The sequence below is a fragment of the Gopherus evgoodei genome, chromosome 10 (genome assembly GCF_007399415.2).
Source record: "Gopherus evgoodei ecotype Sinaloan lineage chromosome 10, rGopEvg1_v1.p, whole genome shotgun sequence".
In the NCBI taxonomy this organism is placed as follows: domain Eukaryota; kingdom Metazoa; phylum Chordata; order Testudines; family Testudinidae; genus Gopherus; species Gopherus evgoodei.
This window is the reverse complement of record NC_044331.1, coordinates 79962356-79986070: the sequence shown is the minus strand read 5'-3', so window position 1 is coordinate 79986070 and position 23715 is coordinate 79962356. Positions and strand designations below refer to the sequence as shown.

At 45.4% G+C, this 23715-nt stretch overlaps 1 protein-coding gene across 2 annotated transcripts in view; it reads left to right on the top strand.

Annotated features, from left to right (window-relative positions):
• CACNA1H (calcium voltage-gated channel subunit alpha1 H) overlaps nucleotides 1-23715 on the top strand; it is a 204395-nt gene that overhangs the window by 73551 nt on the left and 107129 nt on the right. The gene's annotated exons all lie outside the window — the stretch shown is intronic.

The window sequence follows — 23715 nt, the reverse complement described above, 5'->3', positions numbered from 1 at the left end:
TGGCAGGGCTGGTGGGGTTAGCCTTCCCGAAGTGGGGATTAACCCACCGCCCATGCTTCAAACCATTATGCAGGCGCTTAACGTCCTGTATATGAGTCAACTTGCCGATGGCAAGTGTAAACACGTACAGTGGTTTGCAGGATCAGGGTCTGAATTCATAGAATAAATTATCCTGTTCCTCAAATGCATGAATTGTTCCACTGCAAAGTGTCACATATCCCTGGCCGAGATGGTGTGCTGTGAAAGACCATCCGCATTTGAAACATGACTCTGGGTTTTTCTAGTGGATGATAGAATCTGGGAGAAATTCATTTTGTAACACGAATCACCAGTGCACAAGTTTGCTTCTGTGCATTGAAATAAAAAACAAAACTCCGAAGCCCACTGTTATGCCAGGCCAAAACCAAGGAAGCCAGTTTCTACTTTGCTCGTTGCGGGAGGACTCTTTGTTCAACCCCAAGAGTTGAATTTGATCTCCTTGGGCCCAAGGTGATGTCTTTTAGATGTCTGGAGGCAAAAAGAATGTTCATTCTGTTCAGACTAATCCCGGGAACAGCAGGATGTCAAGAAACAGCATTTGCCACTGAGGGTGGTGTGTCCTCACTGTAGCTTGGCTGGAGCTGAAGGACAGTGAGATGAGAGAGATGAGTCATCTAACGATCCTTCAGTCAGGTCATTGTATGGGAAGCTGCTCTTTTCTGAATCTTCTTGGAAAAACTGGTTAACCAGCTATTTTACAAATGACGTGCTCTGAATTTTCTCTGCAAAGTGCAGAAAACGCCACTCTGTGATTTGGAGAGGAATTTTAGTGCTAATTTTCTAAGTGGCAAATGATTCACAGTGTTCCATCGAAAGCTCTCCCATACTGCATGCTGCAGAACCATGAATATATTCTGCAGCCCAAGGCTATTAACCGGGGAATTATCCCTGTTGCCACTAAAATCTACTCACTCAGAAATGACGAGGAGAGGCAGTACAGGGTAGGGGTGGAGCTTTGTGGTGGGGGCACGTAAGCCTATGCACACAATGGTGGGGGGGGCAAGGTTCTTTGTGTTCTCTTCTCCATCACTTCCCTTTGTTTGTGGTCCCACACAGAGCCAGAACCCATCAGTGCCTACAAGATCCGCCTTATTTTTTTCACCTGTGTCTGTTTGCAAAACCCATGTCATTCATTGTATGTTACTGTGTATGATTTCTCCCATCTCTGTTTGCAAAACCTGTGTCATGATTTATGTGTCTTTTCTCTTAAGATCAATTCTTAACGAAAACAACCTGACTAGCAACCCTACAATAATAAACCAATTCATGTCTGCAACAGAGGAAGGCCAAAATTTAAAAAAAAAAAAAAAAAAAAAGGGGGGGGGGAGACAGAGAAGTGAATATCAAAGGCAGATTTTTATCTAACGAGTTGTTCAACAAAAAGTTTTAAAATTAGGAAATACACCTAGACAGTCTCCTTTGAATAGAGCCATATATTCATTGGGAAGGCTGTGTTGCAGCAGGGATACTTTTGTCAGGCAGATAAAACTTTCACTCCTTAGATACTCTGGTGACGGATGCAAGGGGATAACCTAAGCTAGACAGGCTATGGTGAGCACAGATTTTCCATGGAGTCTGTGCCCCATCAGTTATAAAAGGTAGATTGTGATAATTATGTCCTTGTTCCTAAGAAAGTAAATCCCTGTGGGTTTATTTTGGATTCCAGATTTGCTTAAACTGTCTTAAAGCCAATGGTAATAAAAGATTTTTAAAGTTTTTGGCTAAAGAGCTCCAGAATGCAGCCAGTTTTGCTCTTAGCCACTGGCCAACTCGGGTGCAATAAAAAGGAAGAATTTTGAAGGAAAACCCTGTAAAAGTTCCTGCACGTGCCTGACTGTGAAAAGTCTAATGTCTCTGGTGCACTGCAAGGATGACAGACGGCTGAGCTGTCAGACCAAGCTTCTAAGCACCTCAACCCAGCAGTCTGATATCAACAGGATGGGCCCTGGGGCCTTGTCTGGGGCCAGTACATGATGCTAAAGCAATAGGAAACAAAGTCAGACTTCTAAACTATCTGCCATTAAAGCCTTGGGCTTTTATTAGCAAAGTGTAGGTGATTTCAGAACTCTCTGAAAATTGTCTGTAGGATTCAGAACCAGAGAAGTGTGTTTGGTGCAGAGATAAAGAGCAGTTGCCTTAGTGAATCTGACCATGGCTTTGGGCTGGGAGAAGATCTGGGAATCAATCGTTCTGGCTACCCCTCCCCCGCTGCCGTGAAAAATCAGTTCAATCCTAACTTGCTTGATCATTGAGTGAAAGGTGCTGGCCCAATGGCCCTGAGTGGCAGAACAGCTGCGGCATTGGTGGTAGGGGCAGCAGCAGCGTGAGTTTTCCCCAGGTTGCTAATGGGCCTCCCCCGTAACCTGAAGATGCCAAGACTGTTATCCCATCCCCACTAGAGCACAGGGGAAGAGGACAGTCTGCATATAAAACTACTCCATAGAATCGGCTGCCAAGCGTCTCTTCTGCTGGGGAGTTCTGGAACACTGTGGCATTTACGGGGGGCATGGTCTCCTAGCCCTGGGGATCCAGGAGGAAGCGGGGTACAGTTATAGGGTGCAGGAGCAGTCTGCATGGATAGCACCTGCCTATGCTCTGGTCTGCTGACTTTCCTCCAGGTTACATGGTTGCAGCTGGATCCCAGTGCTGGTGCACAGAAGCATTAGCCATGAAGGGGCGTGAAAGAGCAACCGTGGCTTTGAACAGTGATCACTCCCCGTTAGATCACTGCATGGGAACCCAAATGTCTCCAAGGGACAGTGCCGTAGAGCCCAGCTGCTCTCGGCCCTGAAACTTGACAGAGCCCTTTCCATGCAGAGCGCAAGATGGAAGGGATTGTGCTGTGGGGAGGGAGGAGCGCTAGAGACACCAAATTCCCACACACCATCCCTTCAGCACAGACAGGGAGATCCACATACCGAAGGATTCTCCAGGCCTAAGGGCAATCCCCCATCCTGAAATGGCTTTCGTGTTCAGGATGGACCCCTGAAAGGAAACCCCCAGGTGTTGCCCACAGGCACTAACCATCTGTGAACATGCAGCAAGGCTCCAGGATTACCTCCAAGAAATCTAGTTGAAGGGCTTTTCCTTCACCATGAAGGCTGGTGCCTCTAGCTGAAACATCCTGTCTGAAGCACTTTTCAGTCAACCGTCTTGAATCCTGGATGTCACCTTCTCAGATTTCCTTAATATGGACAGAGCTCTTATCTGCTCAGCCTCTAAGATCCCTTCAGCGCACGGCTGCTTTGTTGAGACAGCAGCCTATGTTAACCAGGTGTGCTAGTGGGTTCTGTGACCCCGGTGACACTTGTCCACCAGGAACTGCTCTGAAACTAACTTCATTTGAACAGCCATTGCCTTGACCTGGCTGGAGTTCAGGCAGTGGCCACTTCTAAGTCCCACTGCTCATGTCACAAACCATCCATCCCCTTCACTGGTCTTTGTTTTTAACATCATTAAGGAGCATGTTAGCTTTCATTTCCCGACATTTCAGTTTTCGGAAAACGATCAGAGGCTTTGCAGATGGATCGACAGGCGGTCCATGTTTTTATTGCACAATTATTCAAAGCCAAAGAATCGAGTCCTCTCATTTGTACGTACTGAAGAACATATGGCATGCAAGATAAAATAATAATAATCCTTTGCACTTCTGTAGTGCCTTTCATCCAAGGACTTCAAAGCACTCTGCAAACATCTAAAGTCTCACAGCAGCCCCTGGAAGTTAGCAACTATTACTGTGCCAGTTTTACAGATGTGGACACTGAGGCATGGAGAGGTTGTGATCTGCAGGGCTGGGAGTAGAACTCAGGAGTCCTGACCCCTATTCTAATTACTATACAAATGCCTCAAGTGCCACGACCATCCTGGGCGGTGACTGAACAGGACAAGAATCTTGCTTTGTGTCTCAACCCTAACTGTACGTCATATCCATTAGGGATGAGCCTGGACAAAAAACCCACATCCAGATGGCCCCCAACTTTGGGAAGGAGTTCAGATGTGAAACCTACCCCAAACTTCATTGCACACACTCCTCGGCAGTGTTAATATGGCTGTTTTGCTACACGTATTGGAACTAGCCTCTTAAATGTACTACAGGCAGTTTCAATGTAGGGTGACCAGATATCCCGATTTTATAGGGACGGTCCTGATTTTGGGGTCTTTTTCTTATATAGGCTCCTATTGTCCCCCACCCCCTGTCCTGATTTTTCACACTTGCTCTCTGGTCACCCTATTTCAATGTCTTCTAGCGCCAGAATTCCACCTTTCAGCTGGAATAGCCCTCACTTAATAGACCCACTCTTCATGAAAGCAATGTAAGATTTAATGGCAGGATGGCCTCTTTAAGAAAGACATTGTTGGCCTTGAAGACTGTTAGAAGTGGAGCTATTTGAGAGCCAAATAATAGAAACGAGCACGCAACAGATAATTGGCAGAGTGTTTCTCTGGAACTTTAGTCATTATTTTGAATCAGATACTATGGCATAGCACATTCATGAGACTGGCTGACCCAGTTCTGTCGCTGCCTGTCTTATAACATGTGAATACTAATTAGGAGGTTACAGGATGCTGCTAGTTAGTGGCAACATGACTTGTATTTTACAGGTTAATTGGCTGCTTTGGATTTTATTCTATTTTTTTCACGTTTTATTTATTTATTTTTCTGCCTCCACCCTGAATAGGGACTCCACCAGGTAGGGAAAGCAAGCACAGAGAAGATGGTAATCCTTATATTATTATTATTACCAGCATTTTCAATAAGATAAATGCTTTGACTTGTATATTCTTCGTAACAGACAGATCTTTGGTGTACCCGAGCGCATGCCTTTTTAAGCTGAGCTGCTAGTTCTGTCTCCAAAGCAACTAAGTACCCATGTCGTTTGCACGACCCCTTCCCCAGGTCATTGTGGGGGATGACGAAGGGGTGCACAAAACAAGTATGGCAGGTTCCAGGGTCTGTCTCTTAAAGTGTGTCTCTCAGAGTTGCCTAGAGGATTCAGGGGGCCTGAGGTCTTTGGCAGTGGGAGGCCCCCGCCGCCGAATTGCTGCTGAAGACCCGGCACTTTGGCGGTGGGTCCCAGGGCAGAAGGACCCCCCACCACAGGTCTTCGGGGCACTTCAGCAGTGGGTCCTGGAGCGGAAGGACCCCCCACCGCCGAATTGCCACCGATGACCTGGAGCGGAAGAAGCTCTGGGGGCCTGAGCCCCGCTAGTTTTCCAGGGCCCCCAAGGCAAGTGAAGGACCCTATTCCAGGGGCCCTGAAAAACTCTCATGGGGCCCCCTGCGGGGCCCAGGGCAAATTGCCCCACTTGCCCCCCCCTTCTGGGCAGCCCTGGTGTCTCTGCTCTGGAAAGTGACTGTGGAACTGTGAATACCCTCTTACTCAGTAGATATGCTCCCCATGAGAACCCAGAGTCCAGTATCTGCTGACTTGAGTGGCCAATACAACTGATTACTCTGTTTTATTGTGGCTATTCCTGCAGGGCTAGCGGACCAATGGGAGGGCGAGCCGGACTCTATTCCTTCTCTTGGACCATCAACACAATTGTGAGTGAAATTCCCATTTCAGGGGCAAGCTCTGTCCTCAGTTACACCTCTAAACCCGCAATGAAAACAACCTGCTGTTGATGGTCCATGAGAAGGAATATGCTCATTCATCCGCTCAGCCCCACTGAGTTGCTGACCATAGAAAACTGAGCGCAGAATTTGCCTCCAGGACCTTTTATTGCTGCTGCTGATAAGCTGGCAGCAGAGAACCCAGCTGGACCTCAAAGACCCAAGGTAAGTTTGCAGGGGTGACAATGCTAAACTGAGCCTATTTGATGTGGAGCCATCCCATCAAATGGCACCTAGGGATGCTGTTTGATTGTCACTTTTCAGAGCAGAACTCCAAATTAATACTTGTTCCAAGCTTTTGCTCTTCCTCCTGATCCTTTCAGTTGGCTTCATAAATTCTTGCTCTCATGCTGTGTTTCATTCAGAGAAGCTTGGTTTGGAGTAGTCAAGAGCCAGTCTTTAGTAAACATTCAACAGTCCATGGTCATTGCTATAGGCCAAATGTTCATTCTAAGCACCACGCTAGCTCAGGTCTATCTCCAGGAGCAGCAGTCACACCTCCAGACTGCCATGAAGACATACTCATAGAGGCAGGGCCATTGTTCCTGCTTTGTGGGTCCAGTTGTAATTGGCCTTGATGGAGCTCCTTCTCACCCACTCTCTGACCATTCTTTCTATATTAACCAGCCTTCTGCGCTCACCCACTTTCCACCCTCAGAGTTTTGTGTTGTTGGCATAGTCTTTTTATTATTTTCTGTAGGAGTATTCATTATTCTTAATGATTCCCTGCAGAAGTCTGCAGCCTCCTCATTGTTAGCCAGCTGTTCCCTTCAGCAATGCCTTGTTTGTAGTGTGTGGTTGGTCGCATAAGTTACATGGCATTGTTTCTGCACTCTGATTGGATGACTGAAACTTTTTAAGCAAAGATATATTGAAGGGTGTATAATGTACTTCCTAGTATGAGTTTTCAGGTGAGTCTGTAATCGGTGGCTCTCTGTTACGCTCCAGTTTAATCTGAAGCTGTTGGGTTTGATCCAGGAGGTACTCAGTGATGTTCTCTGGGCTGTGTTATGCAGGAGGTCAGACTAGATGAATGAATGACAGAATGAATCCATCAAACACTCATGCTCTATAAACAGAGGTTATGGCAATGGGAGCCCTGTGAGAACATAGTCTGTAGGTAAAATAGCCAACCTCTCATAAACAAAGAATACTATAACCCCGCGAATCACAGCAGAGTGAGCTTGCCAGCTGCATTTCGTCATGTAATCATTGTATTATTCAGCCAACTTCAGACATCGGTGAGAAAGGGGTTATGAGGCAGAGAGGTTTAGTGTAGTGGGTGGTGAGATGCTAGCTTTATACTAGAGGAAATGTAAGATGAGGGCAGGCCTTTAGTGAAGGTGGATCGTACAAATGAAGGACATGGTGTTGCATCTAATCCACTGCTTATTGCACGTTGTCCACAAATAGATTTGACAGGCAGGTGGCGTTTGGTTCAGCTCTGGTCAATTAAGGAGGCCCCAGGGAGAGCACGCTCCACCATCCGTAACAGACGTACCTGGTTCTCGTGTGTCTGAGAAAAGAAGAAAAATGAGCTGAGGCTAGGAAAGGTTACAGCCCATTGTTCAGGGCTTGTAGCAGCACCAGAGAGATCGCACCGCCTTCAGGCAGCCCGCAAAGCCTCTTGCTGTGCAGTGGGAGCCCCGCACACAACTCCTTCTGTATCTCCTGCCAGCCACATGGCTTTTTTTTTTTTAACTTCACACTAAAGCAAATTACTCTCATTCCGCATTCCTCCCTTTTCTATGAAATGCAATCTGGCTGTATGGAATAGTAATGTAATTACCTGAAGGCTTTGGGGAGGAAATGCAAATGAGCAAGGCAATCAACAAATGACTGGTGAAAATAATGCTTGCAACATACCAGCACTAGTAGGAATGCAGTGACAGTGTGTACATGGCTTTGAAGTGTTGGGAGCCTGATAACTGAAAAAAGCAAATTATCTAAATTGTCCGGGGTTGGTTGGTTGTTTTTCCTACAAAAAACCCTGAAAGTTTTCAAAGAAAAGTAAAAAGCTTTGATTTTGTTGAAATTTTTCACTGAGGGGAAAAAAAATATTTTTCTGCTCATCTCAGAGGAGAAGCCACATGGAAAATGCGCCCCAAAGATGGAGATACGATCTTGCATCTCCCGATGGTTCCTCCAGCTAGTGATGCTGGTGGTGTTAGCCGATCCTTAGACTGTTCCTTTCCTCCTGGCACCCAGGTGCTATACAGAGTTAGCCTAATCTGCCCCTATACAGGTAGAGGATTTGATTCTCCAAGACTATCTGTCTAGCACCTTTCATCAGCAAGAAATTCACTCCAGAAAAATAAGCCAGTGTATCTTCTGCTGCCTCCACCTTGACTCGTGACTCATGATTTTTGCTTGGGGTTTAACCACATTTCTCCAGCTGTGACAATTTCAATGACTGCGATTTCCCAGAATTATGAATGAGGTTTTAAATGTCTCATTGAAACCTCCTTCAGAATCCTTCATCACAAGACTGAGATGCTTTTATAAATGATCTTGGTAAAAATGCATCTGAAATAAGTGAGACTTTGGCTTGACAGTGAATGAGACTTGGCACATCTGCTTCAACTCTTTAAACCTCTTTTTGTTTTCTCTGTCTGGCTGCTGAACTTTACTCTTCTAAAGGCAGATTGATACCCTATTTGGGAACATTACAGTGTGCACTGGATTAATAGCACCCACAATAACCAGCTGCAGCAGAGAATCTGCCACCAATGCTGCTGGGACGGGAGGCAGGCGGGAGGAAAGGTGACTTGGCCTTTTATCCAAATTGAGTGCATCTCTGAGTCTTCTTCTCTCCTGCCTAATTGTCTTTGGGACTAAGAACCCTGAAGAATGAGATTAGCAGAATGAATCTGGAAGTCTTTACTGTAATATCCCCTAATACAGAAAAGAGACAGGACTTGAGTGTAATTAAAGTGGACACACACAGACCCTGTAGGTCTCTCTTGCTCAAGTTCCCCAAGTGATGCACAGCTTGTGCTGTCTAGTGTAATTGTCAGTTTCCTTAAATCCTGGCCCGGACTCCACAGTCATAGAATAGGTCATATAGGTGGACATGTCCCCCCTGCCTCCCCGCCCCCAAAAAAATCCTGGATCCAAACTTCCCAGATACCTTTCTCCTCCACTTCCTCTCCTCCCAAGCAATCAGGTGCAGGTCCAGCCCATCTCAAAGCCAAATGAAAACCATAGAGAACTGCTCAATAGGGAAGAAAATCAAAGTTATGTTTTGCCCCTAAAGAGTTTGGTGCCAAAACGCCCATAGTCCCAGTCCCACTTATCCCTAATCTGGGTGTACACCAGTGGTGCAGTAACTTATAGGCAAGAACAGCTTGAAGTCGTTTGCTTAAAGCAATTTCTGTCAGAGCTTCAGAAAGCAGAATATGTTGCTGGGCAACTGAGTCTTATTTAGAATGGCCTGTGGTATGTGGCCCAAACATTGTGCTGAATAATCTTCATTGCACTAAAGTCTGGGTTGCACAGGGTATAGATTGGGGCCCTGAATGTCCCAGAGCTGAGATGATATCCTGTCCCTTTAACAGAAACATGCTTATACGTCAATGTATTGCAGCGCAGCTGGGGTGTGCATGAGAGCAAAGAGATGGGCCAGACGGATGTCAGAAATAAAATAGATAACAGAGAACTTTTAGGAGGTGGTAGATCCACTGAAAGCAACATGAGCCAAACGTGAGCGCTGTGTGCAGGCACCGGGATCCCTTGCTCGATGTCTAGCCCATCCCAAAACAGACTGCAAAGAGATCCAAAGGCTTGAATAACCATCTCCTCCCCCTTTCTCCTGCACCTCTCTCTCTCTCAACCCACTCCTCTGTCCTTGCTCCAGGCCCTGCTCCTTTTTCAGGCTCCCGCTAGAATCTGCAGTGACTTCAGCCAGAAGTCCGCCAGAGTTACATTCCAGGCAGATATTACTGGCGTAGCAGTAGTGTCGCCCCCATGCTATAGCAGGTGGGAATGCATCATTCAAGGATTTCAGGCTGCCCCTGCAGCTCTGGTAGGTGGGTTCCCACCATTCCCAGGAGTGAATTTATGACAGTGATGGACAGACTGTGATCGACAGATTGACAACAAACCCATGACTCATGGCCGGGGGAGAGGAGAAGACTTCTCCTGGATTATGAAGGTCCTTTTAGAGTTGCCCTCTGAGTGATCTGTAAAGCAAACACTTTCTAATGCTGTTAATTTCCCCCTTTCTCTCCTTGTTTGTTTGTGTGTAATAGCAGGGGGATTAGTGTGTGTAATTTTTTTAATATAATATGAAAGCTGAATGCAATATTGATGGTTGCAACTGTCACTCCTCTGAAAACATGGAGCAAAATAAAGGTTAACAAGTTTGGGCTCTCGGAAAAGCATGTACAACAGAGCTTTGTGGAGGAGTTTGTGTGTCACCACATAGCAAGGAACAATACGACTGCATTTTCCAAGCGTTCGCTCACTTTCCCTGGTGCAAGGTTATTTATCATACTCTGTAGCAAACTGTCTTCTGATTGTATGTCCTCATTTCAGATTCTCAAAACCCCAAATCACATTCCTTCCCTGTATACAGCATAAGCAGGTTGTACAGTATAAACAGCCAGAGGGGATTGCTTAAGCATCAGGTTGGAAATAACTATACTCTCTGCAACCATATGTTCAAGTCCCTCTGGCATCAGCTCATTGGGAGGTAAATGGTGCTCCATATAATTTGTGTTTCCTTAGAAACAGAGGTCGCATGTTACCAGCATGGACACACGCAAGATCCTGGACTAGTTTTTGGAAGAGGAGAGGTTTTTCCTGGCATCTGTGATTAAAATCCCCCCTCCCCATATTGTTGTGCACCTCTTCTACCCCTCGCTGCCATTCTCTCCCCATCCCAGAAGTAACTGTATTCAGTTCCATACCTTGAGGCCCTTACTCAGTTCTCACTTGTTGATTTCAATATGAATTTTTCCAGAATAAGGACTACAGAATTTGACCTACTGTTGTTTTAGCAGCCCTCTGGTATGAAAGGTACTAGATCTAAGACGATGATTGTTCTCACCTTGGAATTCATCTGATACCAAAACTTACCCAGCTCTTCATTGGTTGATGCAAAAGGTGACACCATGAAGGGAGAGCCATAGGGTAGCAAGTCATTTCTAATAATGACATCCCTGTTTAAAAAAAAAATCACACACAATCTCCTTTAAAGTAATTTTTTAAGATGTGAAATTTAGTCTCATCTGCCCAGGTTTTCAGATTCAAGAGATGCAGCTTGTTCTGGAAGCAGCCAGACTTCTCATAACCAAGCCTCTGAAATCAGTGATGTTCACTCATGCCTAAAAAATATTCCCCCACGTCCTCTTCCCTTTAATGTTCATGTTGTGAAGAAATTGAGCAGGCTATCCTCTTGCCGTATTAATACTCCATCTACTGCAGTTAATCAAACATCTAGATGACACTAAATGCAGCATGTCAATTTTGTTAACGTCTGTCATCCGGAGCTGTAATTTACTCCCATTATCCACAGCCCTGAATAAGCAATCATATTCTGTCTCTCTAATTCAGTTCTCTCACTCTCGCTGCTCCCCACACACACACACATTCGCTGCTCACACAAGTTCTCTCCATGCACAATCCAGTGCTCAGAAGGTGCTGTTCCATTTTCCATCATCACCATAGAAACAGCTTTGGAGTTCCAGGGTGCATGTGCTTTAACAAGCCTTTAAAAAAATAAATAAAAAGGTCACAGTTCGGTTCAATTGAGTTGCAAGCTGCATTTTATAGGAGAGAAGGTGTGTTTCAATGATAAAGCCAGGGAGACAAATGGCAGAGATTGTCAAAGGCAGAGAGGTAATAGAAACTTCTGTGAAATCTACCATGGAGGCACTTTTTCCAACAGCAAAACATTTATCTCCAGGCTTGATTTCTTTTTTTCTCTTTAAAACACCAGACAAACAAAAATCCAGGTAAATTATTTCCTAGGATCATACCTATTTGTATGCAGAGCTTTGTAATATTTTACCCCCATCCTCCATGGATTCAGTCTTTCTTAACAGGCACATGTTGTTGTGCACGTGAGATCTGATCCTGTGAGGTCTTGAGTTCTCATTACCCTTATTGGCCTTTTCAGAAATTAAGGGCTCAGCCCTACACAGGGGTGCTCAGCTCTCCTGAGGCGTGAGCCCTTAGTCAGTTTCCAGCCTACTGACATGAGAGGCCATCAGGGTTTACGTCAGTTAACTTGAGGGTTGAGAGGCTGGTGGGAGCAGAGGATCCCTGTTTCTGTAGTAATTCAAACGTTTTCTCTCTCACATCCATATTGTGCTTGACTGTCAATTTAACGGTGACATTCCAGGGTCCAGAGTCACCTAGGCAATGGCATTCATGGCCTTGGTAACATCCAGCAACTCGACCGAGAGGGTGTCAAGCAAGCCCTGGTGATTAGCAAATAATTATCGGGAGTCCTGTTGGAATCGTGCTCCTTGACACATTTTGGGGCTAAACACTAAAAGAACTTGACAGCTCTGACAGGGGTCTAGCTGTTTGGGAGGCACTGTGGCAGGATTGCCACTAGGGTAAATGTTTCCAGGCTCAGTTGCACTCTTAGACCATCATGGTTTCTTGGGTATTATTTTCGTTTTGGTGGCTACTCAACACACTGCACTGATACCTCCATGCTCCTAAGATTGCTCAGAAATTCTCTTCCCCTCCCACCCAGCATGGAAATAGAACCTCTGGTTGACTGACTGAACGTTTCATATGAAGACTGACTTACCAATGAGAGGATTAGGAATTGCTCCTTCTGGCAATGAGGTTTGTTTCAGGGGTGTCCCTCTTGTATATGGATCAGTTTTCATTATCCTTCTGTTGATCATGGGATCACTTGGGCAACGTGTTAGATCAAGGGGTGGCAAATGCTGGCACAATACTGCAAATCGATAAAACCAGGCTTTCAAGTAGCTCCATCCACTGCAACCCCTGCTGTTTCTGCTGCCCGTATTGTGGGCAGCAGTATCTTGCAGTTTGAGGCAGCCTGGCTTTGATATTCAGAGGACAAACAAGAGCCTGTGGGAGGAAAGATCATGACATGAAGTGTCGTGGGGGGGGGCGGGAACTGAATGTGTAAATAACGTTTGGATCTAGGATTCTTTGCACTTTTCATCTGTCACCATCTTTGCCTCTGCCAAGTACATTGCTATTGATTAGGGCTGACTGCTGCTCTGTCACGGTGTCACGCTCTTACCGTAGCTGATTAGACACATAGTGAGCCTGAGTCTGATCTCATTTTTGCTAGCATGACTCCACTGACTTCCATGGAGTTACTCCTTATTTACACCAGCATGAGATCAAAATCAGGACCACTGGCTCTGTTCTTGCCATGGAACAATGGGCTACCCAGAGCATCCTGCCAAGATCCTTGGCCTCCCTTCTCTTTGGCTGGAGGTTCAGTAAAACCTTGGCATTTGTTTCCAGCACAGGCCAAACCAGATAGTGGAAGTTCTGTCTGCTGTCCAGTGCCTCTGACTCAGCTATTCCCCGCCACTGAGTCAACCATGCTGCCAGTGGCAGAATCTTTATCATTGGGTGGTCATGTAAGAGGCAGAAGGACCCCAGCCAGAATTCTGGATTCCAGTTTGGGTTTGTAACTTATCACCTACAGCCCAGTCGTCTTCTGGTTTATAAACCAAACATGTTAGATATAGAATCTGCTGGCAGAGAAAAAAACCAGGAGTAATGTGTTACCATTTTTACCATCGCTTTTCCCAGTATAGCCCCACTTGAATTTATGGCAACATGGGATCGTATCACTTTGCCATTTGAAGCACAAGTGCTTAGAACTGATCCTTTAATATGTATTATTATTGCTGCTATTAGTGTAATTAGCATTGGCATAATTAGTGTTGTTGTTATGAGTGTGAATATTGATACTATTATTTAATAGTAATTTATTAACAAATTAAATTACAATGGTTAACATGTTCTTGTTATTATATTATTTTCCTGTTATAACAAAAGGAACACACCAGACCTTTGTATTTTCAAGCATGGAGGGTGCGCTTTTTTCTTCGTATTTTTAAAGCAAAATTTTCTGCATATTTTTCTCTTCTGATCTTAGACACCTGTGCTTTCTGAGAAGCACATATGAAAATAGATTTGCTGTATAAGAGGGAACATGAAAGAGGATTTCGCTCATGTGCAGCCTAAATCTAAATAATTCTGATGCAACTCAGCTAGTCAAAAAAAATCCACACATTTTCATTGAAAACCAGTGATGCTTCCTCCATTTAAAAACTGAATTTTTGTCAAAAAAATGTTGGACACTTTGAAAATTTTGACCAACTGGGAACTCAGTGGTGGCTCCATCGAGGTCACTTACATGGGTACAAATAAGATATATCTAGATATTAATCTATTCCCAACACCAGAGTGTCAAGACACCTGATCTTCTCACTAGCAAAATGAGAATGAATTGAAGAGATTCAGTCTATGGAATTCCTGGGTTGGTGTGTTCCTTAGTACTGATGTTTCTCCACAAACAACATGTCTCATGTCTGGGCACCAGGTGTCTCAGCTAAATATTGGATATAGTGCTATGCAGCCACGTTCTTATCCAATGCACAGATAGCTGATGTTTTTATCTGATGACAGTTGCTACACTTAAGAGCAGCTTGCTATTTCTTTATTAGCGGTTTGCATTTATCGTTACCTTAGAAAACCAAAGTCATGGCCCCTTGGGATTATTGGGGGGGTCAGCATTTCTGATGATAGCTCTTATTTATATATTTGCAACTTTGCATGTGCAGATGACTTGCGTGTCTATTTTTGGTGTGTGCACTGGAAGAATCAAGTCTCAAACTTGGTTTCTGAACAGGTTGTGAACATGCCCTATCTTGGTCTATGCTTGCAGTTCAAGCATGTGCTGCTGATGGTCAGTAGTGGGTGATCTTTCCACTGGAGACCTGACCAGAGAGGCTCCAGAAGCCTGTGATGAATCAGAATCCAGTGTCTGCTTACTTTTTGGTGTATTTGAAATGATCTGGCGAACATCAGCCCTCTGCGAGCCACCATTATTCAAACCCTTTTTTTCACGCAAACACAGTCTGCATTCTTCTCAGAATACCAAAAAAAGCCATTTAATTAAAATGCTGTAGAAGGGGTGAGTTTAATGAGAAAAAAAATCTCACCAGTCACTTTTCGCAACCTAAATCAGATCTTCTTGGATTCTGTTTTGGAGCATTTTGAACATGCAACAATGAGATTTCATAGGGTGCTGCTCGCAATGGTTTGGGTTGGATGATCAGTTGCTGATATACAAGATGGACATATCTGTTAGGAAAGAATGTGAGCAAAGGGGTCTGTGTTTTAAATCTTTTGAATTTTGGAGCACAAAAGAGAGACTAGCTTTGTTGGCTTAATTTATCTGTAGATCTTGTTAACTGCATCTGCAGAGGAGAAAATTTTGACGGTAGGGACACTTGTTAGTAATATTACATCAAATTCAACATTGGAGTAAACAGAGGAGGCTAAGAGGTGACTTGATGAGAGTCTATAAGTACAGTAACTCCTCACTTAACATTCTCTCGCTTAATATTTTGAAGTTATGTCACTGCTCCATTAGAGAACATACTCGTTTAAAGTTGTGCAATGCTCCCTTATAACGTCGTTTGGCTGACTTTACAAGGGAGCATTGCACAAGTTCCTTTTCTCCGCCTCCTCCCCCTCCCTTCCTACCTCCCTCTGAGTGCTTCCCCCACCGCCAAACAGCTGTTTGGTGGCACATAGGACTTTCTGGGAGGGAGGGAGGGAGCTTCCCCCAACCCCCGCAGGCAGGGCCACCCAGAATGCAGGGGCTGCAGGGCCCTGGGTAAGGGGGCCCCAGCGCCCTGGTCTGCATCTCTGAAGCCCGTTTCAGAATGCGGCCCTGTGAGCACAGGCTGGAGGACTCAAGAGGAGCAGGGGCAGCCGCGCAGCCAGCGGCTGGAGAGAAGTGGCGCTTTCCCCTTCAAAGCCGGCCAGAGAAGAGAGAGACAGGCATGTTCTAGTTCTCTGAACATGAGACTGAGAACCAGAAACCCAGAGTTCTAAACCCAGCCCTAATGCTGGACCCCTCCCTTTGGCCTGTGCTTGGTGGTTAATGTCTGCCTCAGTTTCCCCAGCTGTAAATAAAGAAAATAATACCTCCCCTGTGAGACTCATGGTTAACATTTGCAAAGTGCTCTGAAAAAGAAAAGCATTAGCTTATCTCTTCGCATATAGCTACCCTTTGAAATTCCTCGTGTGTTCCTCTTTCCAGCTGTATATTCTGCTATGTGACAGTAATTTCCATGGCTTGGAGTCTCTTTGTTCTTTTGCATCTGTCATTTTTCACTCAAGCTTCTGGGGTGAGGCGTCCATGGGGACTGGTGCTGCTTTGACAGTGTTACTAACCATGCACACTGAGACTGACAGGCAGAAAGCAAGCAACAGCCATCCTCTTCCTTAATCTAGACCCTTTTTATGTCAGTAATTATTTGATTACCTTGCTCTCCTCGTGGGGTAAGGGAGACACACAGGACGTATCGGTGTTGCGTTTCCCCTCACTGTAGTTCCGGCCATTGGTTCCAACTTAGGAAGAGGCTCTGCTGCAGATGGACTCATCACGTGCTGGTTTGACCAGTGATGGTGAGCCTAGCGTAGATTTTGTGTGTCCTGCTACCAGACAGTCCCAAAGAAGCTGGGTTCAATGTTGTATTTGTTAACAAGCAGCCAGCCAATGACTGAGTACAGATGTGAATGTTCTCAGTGCTGTGTGGTTTCCGCACTGAACATTCAGCAGGGGGTGAGTATTCTTTGTTTATTCACTATTTGTCATTCTTGTGTTTAAACCTTTCACTGATCCAGTCAAAGACACAGCACCATGTGATGCTGATGACCAACCACAGACCAGGAATAGCAAACAGCCCAACCCATATCCTGAAAATTGGTCACTCCAATGCTTCGGCAAATACCTGTGCATTATCACCATGTCGGTTACAAGGGGCTAAATGTGTAGTGAACGTTTTGCAACAGATTGTTCCACCAGCCCTAGACGGGAGGGTGAGACTGGCTTGAATCTCCTTATTTCACACCTTCCTTTGAGGCGCATGTTACAGGCCATTGTCTGAGACAGGATACTGAACCGGGACCACAGCTGGCTTCACTGTGGCGATTCCTACATTCCTCAACGTAGCCTAGCACCTGCAGTTGGCTGCTTTGAAATACAAACACTAGTTTATGTTACGCTCCACCTTTCATTGTAGCCAATTTCAATCACCATTGGACTGTGGCGTGCACAGTTGTGACAAGTGTATCAATAATTCAGTTCCAGGAACTGCATGGCGCTTTGGGACCTAACCATCTGCCAGTTTCAGTGGCAGGCGATTTGCTACATCGTGTACCTTGCGACAGAAGGGGAAGTGTCAGTGTTTGATTTGTGGTTTTTTGAACAGGCGGAAAGGGCGGTTTCCCTAGATCCTAACTTATGTCTTACAAAGTATAGGCAGAGAGGAGAAGAGATGAGATGTGTATTTCCGGACGTAGAGTTTTCCACATAATTGTACCTCTGCTGATGAAGCTGTAGGGTCCATAAGCTTTGTGAGAGTGTTTCTGTGCAGCAGCTGAGTTGTGCCCTAACCTCATTGCGACAGCGGTAAGCCTACGATATGCAGCCAGGCTCAAGCCTCTCTCTGAGGGAGGAAAGCTGGAGATTTGCCATCTGTATTGTTGGGGCATCCCCGTGTGACTGTGTTCATCGCTGGACTCATTGGAGTGGGAGGACGAGCCTCTGTGGTGGTAGGCGGAAAAGTGGTTCTGCATTCTGACTAGATTCCAGAGTGGTCCAAGGTTCCCAGTTATGGGCCAAATTACAGCCCAGGTGTAAACAAGATGAAAACTCCATTGATGTCAGTGGAGCAGCACTTGCTTTTCCAAGGCTGAGCTGGGTCAAGGTGCCTGACTTGCGAAAATAATTTGAGCAATGCAGAAGCCTTCACTGAGCTTCTTTTCCACATGCTCTAGTGGTTGTTAGACAGTGCCACCTGATTTACAGCCTTCATTAAAGAGAGAATCTTAATTCCTAATGGATGGAGACAAGATGTCCCCGTCCTTTTGCCTCCCCTTCCATTCCTTCACCTGTCTGTTGTTCTGCCTTTTCCCCTCTGTTCTTATATCTGGGGGAGGGGGGAAATGTTTTCAATAAAATACAGACTTGCGAAAAAAGACAGCACCTAATGCATGTGTAACCCACACACCTCCGGGGTGTGCTGTTCTGTCCCATCTGGTGGCACCGAGACCACGCAGAGAGAGATTAATGAGTCTGCTCTACAGCCTTCGCTAAGGGCCGTATGGCTTTTGGCTCATGCAGTAGAGGCTCATGCAGTAAGCTCCCGAGGTCCCAGGTTCAATCCCACCCGTCGACAACCAGGGTCTGTCAGTGTTATACATGTTCCAGAAGCTTGTAATTTGCTTCTGAGAAAAGATGTTGAATTCAGACCACCAGAGGCTAGCATCCTCCGATTTATCCCTGGAGAAGGCAGGGCAAGAGCAGGGCAGTCTTCTCCAGTGGGTTAATCTTAATTCCTTTTTAGCCGTTGACTTCACTCACAGCAGAGGGCCTGATTCCAACCCCCTTTACCCTGGTTGAGCACCAGTTAAACTCCATCGGCTTCAGCAGGGACACTCCTACTTTACACCAGCATGTGTGAGGTCAGAACCAGCCCCAGATAGTCCAAGTGCTGCCATTTCTGAGGGTGACTGACCGTGATGTAGATACTTGTCCAGTAGGAGAACATCATGTCACATGTTACTGACATTTGGTCTCCTGTGGCCTGAGATGCATTTGAATTGGTGAGGGAGACGTGAACAGTTCCATATTTTCTAGGACATCCAGGCCCTCACCCCTCTTCATGACATTAGGGAACTTGAGAGGCACTCTCCTGTACCTGATCTTTGGGTGGATGATGGCAAAAGCTGGCTGGCTGCTTTTGAGTCAATTGTCTAATTATCTATGGAGTATTTGAACATAAAGTCTGTTCACATCCCAAATAAAAACCTATTACAATGGAAGCATCAGAACCTTAGCAGGAGGACTTAGAACAAATTGTAACTGAAGAATGGCAGCATGAAAATCAGCAAATATCAGATTTAAATTTTTTAACAGGAGGCTGAGAGCATGCAGATCCCATCTGTTCTGATGGGAATTTCTAGGTTTGCAGAAAGCAGTTCCATTCCGTAGCCCTTCATCTCCCTGACCCTTCGCTGCTCGATTGGGAAATCAGGCCTTCCCTGGAGGCATGTTAGAAAGGGAAAGGTGGACAGCGTTAGAAGATGGAATTATGGAGTCACCGTATAGGCATTGCTACATCTCTTGTGGGAGAGATTATGCTGAGAGTCTGGCAGCTGGTTGTTAAGGAGTTTGTGTCTCGCAGCATAGAGCTTCCCAGTTGCAGTTTGGGTGTTTATTTTGTACTCTTATCCAGCACAGAGGAGATCAAAACCAACACAGAGATCTGAAAGTTGTGGTTCTCAAGAACTAATCTCAGGATCTATCTCTGACACTTATAGAGACTCCCTAACCACAGTATCTGAATTCTCACCATCTTTTATGTCTTTTTCCTCATAAGACCTATTATCCCCACTTTACTGAGGGGGAACTGAGACACAGAGAGGCCAAATCACTTGTCCAAGATCACACAGGAAGTCTGTGATAGAGCAGGGAATTGAGCCTGGGTTTCCTGAGGCCTAGCACTCTAACCTCTAGGCTGTCCTTCCTCCTCTGTTCTTCCTTACTGAAAAAATCTCAGAAGCCCCTTGATTTAGATTATGGTAATAAATGACATGAGTTGTAATTCAGAAGAAAATTCTCCCAAGAAACTCCACCTTCCTTCCTCTGGGCATTTAAACCAGCTAAGTAAATAAATACTGCCCACAACTCTCCCTGCCTTTTACACAAAGGTCTTGGTGCCTGGGAAATTGTGTTGTCAAGTGCTGGTTCACCTCATTTTATCAGGTGAGCCTTGTGTTTGAGTCCCAGTGCACCTTAAACCCCATAGATAGATAGATCACTTAGATGAGATTGGCACTACCTCAGGGATGGCACGCAGGCTGGGATCACTGAGGCTTACTGAATGCTCATTAGAAGAATAACCACCTCTGTGCAAATTACACTCCTCTTTCCAGACTGTGTAATTTAGCTGAGTTTTCACCATAGGAGTCATGATGTTTGTAAGCAAAACAAACATCTGTTGCGGGGGGAAACTTCACAGGCAGCACCAAGGAACACAGGACCAAAACCATAGGGTATTCTAATACAGAAATGATCATGCTTATAAACTAGGAGGCAGGAGTAAATGAGGTAGCAATCACCATGAAAGCTGATGAACAGCTGTGAGTGTCCAACTCTCCAAGCCTGAGGGGTCTGCCAACTATAGCTGATGGTTCTCAGGCTGCAGAAAAATAGTTTTGCTGTGACTTGCCCTCATGCCCCTCTCTCTTCCGTCCCTACGGTGACATTCACACAATCTCTCTCTCAATCCTTTTCTCCTGGCGGTTGCATTCTGGAAGGCCGGATTTCAGAGCGATCTGGAATTACAGTCTTCACTCTTCAAACGCTGTCTGATCCAGTCTTTGGCGGGCTACAGAATATAGGAGATTTATCTCCCATGCCCCACAGAAGACCCGGGGCCAAATTCATCCCAGCTGTGACTCCTTTGATTTTTACACTGGAGGTGGAGGTGGCCCATTGCTGCCATTCAGCTAATGACAGAAACTCTTTGATCCAATCTCTCCATGCTAATGCAGGATTGTTATCCAGAGCTGCCTTATCCACCTTTCTGATGATCGTTGTTCTGCTCCTAAAGCTTTCACATGAGGATCCCAGTGCACTTTACAAGCATCGCGTTTCATAAGTGCCCTTGCGATGTTCGTATTATCCCCATGTTAGAGATAGGGACATAGAGGTGAACTGATTTGCCCATAGGGATAGGAAGGGTGATCCAATGGGGTAGGGCATGGACTGGGTTCAGGTCCTGGCCTGGCCACAAACTTGCTGTGGGACCTTGGGCAAATCACTTAGTCTACCAGTGCCTAAGGCGTTGATTTGTAAAATAGGGAACATACTTTCCTTCTTCAGGTGTGTGCAGAGGACATAATGTGTTCATGATGGTGAGACACGCGGATACGCGAATGGAAAGTACCTAGGTAGGCATGGTCACATTGCAATCAGTGGCAGAGCTGAGAAAAGAACCCAGGAGTCCTGACACCCAGGGCCCTGCTACAGTCACTAGGCCACGCTCCCTCCCTAGTGGTAAATGATTGAAGCAGTGGGGAGCCCATCTTGTGCTGCGGGGATGGTATCCCATTATCTCAACCTCACCTGAAAGAAGTTTCTTCTAATACTCACCCTACATTTTTGGTGGTGTCAGTTCATCCCCATTAATGATAGTCACCTTGAAACACCCTATGCAATTTCTGTCTCCTGGGTCTTTTTTGCCTTCATCACAGAGCTTGCAGGCCAATTATGGCTGACTGTTCAATCTCTCCTGAAAGATTACCTCCTTCTTGCACTTATTTCCCCATCATCCCATCCCAGGCTTCCCTCTAAGGGCCTGAAAGATGATGGAGCCGGCGTCTTTGTGAGCTGTTGGACAGATGCATTCCACGTCCAGTAATACAGATGAGCTCCCCCAACCAGGAGGCTGGTTTTCTTTGTGGCTGTTTGTTTTCATGCTTCTCCTAATACCGGCACGCGGTCCACAAGCATTTGTCAAAGGGACTTTCCATAAAAGTCTATTAGTTGGGATAAGGAACAGCTTGACAAAATAGATTTAAGTGGCCCCTTGTGAATCATCCTGGCAGTATTGGAAACTGTGTCCATTTTTTTGATTAAACATTTCCAACACCATTAGTAGGGGAGAAGTAAACAACTTCAATTGAGTTTGGCTGTTTAATGGCAGCAAAATGGCCTTTGATCTCTCTGTTATCAGGGAGCAGTCCATTGCCTGGATGTGGAGAAAGCTCACGTAATCGCAGAAAGAGGCATCGCCAGTAGAGCAACAAAGAACCCAGAAAGAGTTCTTTATTCTCTTGCTCCTTTATGGAAATGACCAGATCCTTCTGCAATTGGCTCCTTATACATCTGTGGAGTCTATAAAGGCAGTACTGAATAAACTAGCAGTTTGGCTCTGGAATGGTTCAGACACAGTACCAGGGAGCGGAGTTGGAAGAAACTTCCCAGCTCTGTGGATAAAGACACTACTTTGCTCTCCAGGGTTGACAATCCAGCACTATACTCACCTTTGTTTTATCTAACATTTGTTAAATTTCATGGAATTTCAAATCTAGCTGGCAGGGCTGATGGATCTGCAAAATTACTGGCAGCTGCAGTTCTTTCTGCAAGATTGTTGCACAGCAAAATCAGCCTTGTGTAAGTAAAGGATCTATTTAGTTGGTAAACTCCTTGGGACAGACACAGGGTATTCCTGTGCCTGTTGTTCAGCATGGAACATGTTTCAGTGTTACCAACTCCCTCTGTTTTTTTCCAAGTCTCACAGTAGTTGGTGGTTTTTCTTAAATCCCCAGCTCCTGGAGTCCTGTGACAATGAGAGAGACTCAGCTTACTTTTTCAAATGTAAGTGTCTAGCCTTTGTGGTTGCAGAGAAACACATGGAAATGTGACTTGAGTGCATTCTTCTTTGCCTTCTGAGTTTTTGAGCCTTTAGAAGAACCCAAAATTTATTATTTTTAGAAATCTCATGAGTTTCAAGCCAAAAAAAAGCTAATTGTGGGGGGCTTGGTCCCTGAGTTTTGAACACTTGTGGTTGGCAACACTGTGTTAATGTGACTGGTTCCCTGCATGAGCATGGATGTTTCTGATGAAGTTCATGTTCATTATTTCTATATGTTCTTTGCCCCCAATTCTTCTTTGGGTGGGAATCAGCATGGGGATTAAAGCAGATAGGAAATCAATTGCCCTTTCTAAAAATGTCTGGGATGTGGCAACAGTTTCCCTGGCAGCTAGGAATAAGCAGGGGGGTTGATATAGACCATTCCTGGATGTCTCCCTGTACTTGGCTGGTGACAGACAGCCTTTGGTCTGAATATACAGTCCCTTTGGTTTTGATTGCGTAGCATTTTGTTTGTGCACAGGCACTGTAGAAGCGATTGGGTGCTCTCCCCTGAGAGGAGTGCTGGCATCCTCTGCGACCTCCTTTTCTTCATAAAACTAAGCAGTACATCAGCAATGACAAACTGAACCAGTTCATACAGAGTACACGCTCGAGCATCTGCCCCCGAAACAAATCATTACTGCGCTCGTGGTGCATTGCTCCCCTGCCTCATCCTTGCTTCTTATCTGGAGACTTGACTTTTTCTGTCCCTGAGACCTCTTTGTTTAATAACTACACCTGGGCTCTTCACAAGCTTTTTCTGTGGCCATCTGTCAGATTAAGCGAGTGTCCGTGGAGATATAATCTGGCTGATTGGCCCAGCTTTCAAGAATAATGGATTTAGATTTGCATGCTGCTGATAGGAGTATTGCTGATTTCTTACCCGGCTTCTTTTCTCCGGGGGGCAGCCAGGAATTGATCTAATCTAGTTCGGCATTTATGCCATTTGAAATGAGATTGCATTTTGCTGAGCAAAACTGAGGACTAGGAAACTAATGCAACAAAGCACAGATATGTGATATCACATAAGAGACTAGGGGGTCTCCTGAGAAGCTCTTGGCTGAGAGCTTTCCTCAGAAAGCTAAAAGGAAGGGAATCATATAATTAGCTGATACTAGAAAGCAAACTTGCAGATGTTTAATGTTGGAGTCTCAGGGGTGGAGGCTCTGCTTTCTCCTGGAAATGTGAGCTCTGAGGTTTCACCTATTGAGTGGGCCTAAAATCAGCAATGGGCAAACCTCAACAGACTCCGATACCCCACCCCGTTAGCCGTCAAGCTTTTGTTACGTATGGTGGATTGCTGGATAACGTTGGCTCTGATTGCAATTTTCAAACTTCTGAGCAGTGCTAATAGCACCTGTTTGCTTTCCTCTGATCTCTGCGGGCAGC